Source organism: Arachis duranensis, chromosome 3, assembly GCF_000817695.3.
Source record: "Arachis duranensis cultivar V14167 chromosome 3, aradu.V14167.gnm2.J7QH, whole genome shotgun sequence".
Classification (NCBI taxonomy): Eukaryota; Viridiplantae; Streptophyta; class Magnoliopsida; order Fabales; family Fabaceae; genus Arachis; species Arachis duranensis.
The window spans coordinates 1,844,116-1,845,509 of NC_029774.3; positions in this window are offsets into that span (position 1 = coordinate 1,844,116).

Below are 1,394 nucleotides of genomic sequence, written 5' to 3' on the forward strand. Positions count from 1 at the left end.
ATATGATGTTAATAATTTTACTCTAAAATATATTTTTAAAAATATTATTAACAAAACAACTTTTAAATAATTTAAAAATATAATAAAAATAATTCATAATTATTATATTTTTATAAATAACAAATTGATTTTATATTTAACAAGCGATTTATTTAATAAATCTAAATTTTTGTAAATATTTAAATAAATATTTAGAAGTTACAAAAAAATTAAAATAAATTTTAATATTTAGATTTTTTATTTTAAAAAAACTATGATTATTCACAATATTTTTTTTAATTTCGTAAATGAATGACACTAAATTGTAGTCTCGGGTTTCGGGATTCGGTCATCACCTAATACTAGAAGGACGAGGGAATTTATTTCACAATTTGTAAATTTGATTCATAATATAAAACATCAATATTAGGTTACGTTGTCACCTAATACTTATATTTAATTGTGTAGTAATAGTGTCACCAAAAAAAAATTTGTGTACTAATAGTTGAGAGAGAGAGAACCCTTTTATTTGATGGTATTGATATGCAAATTCAAATTTAAACTTAGCTTACACCCAATTAATCATATCAATTTGTAATATTAGTTACTTTTTTTTGCTTGGCATATGGCCATATGCAATAAAATAAGGTGAAAATTCATGTGCAGTCAACTTTATGTGAAGTTGATACCTAAGAGTTATTAGATTTAAATTTAGTCAAATCAGTCAAATTATCTAACGGCTCTCAGATACCAATCTTACGTGAAATTGACTGCACCTGAATTTTCACCATAAAATAAATGTCTTTTTTCAAAACAATAATGTTAGATGAAATTTATGATAATTATACTAATTAGTAACACCATATACTAAATTACTTTTAAAACAAGATCACTAATTAGTTACTTTTGTTTCTGTTTTAGAATTTGTATTTGTAATTATTTAATTATTTATTTCCTTGAGGTGACCACCATATATATAAAAATGAGAGTTGCCGTCATTTTCCGATAATTATTTTTTAATATTCAATCTATCTACCATAAATTAAAGAAACAAAGAACATCTTTCCTAATTATACGAAAAGAACAGCACTATAATTAAACTATTGTTTCCTTGTTAAACACGAAGCAGAACAGAGATTTGATTTGGTGTGAGAGAAAGATAGAGAGGGATGTTTTTGGATGTGTGTGATGATGATGCAATGGGACCCAAACATGGCATAGGAAAACAAACATTACTATATATTATTGAAATGAAAGAATTAAAGAAAGATAAAAATTAAAGAAATTAAAAAGAAAAAGAAATTAAAATTGGATTGTGGTGGTTTGTTGAATGTCCGAGTGATGTGGACTTGTGGTTAATTATGTTGGGGACACCCTTGACAATGACACAGGTCCTCCATTCTCAAATCCTTATA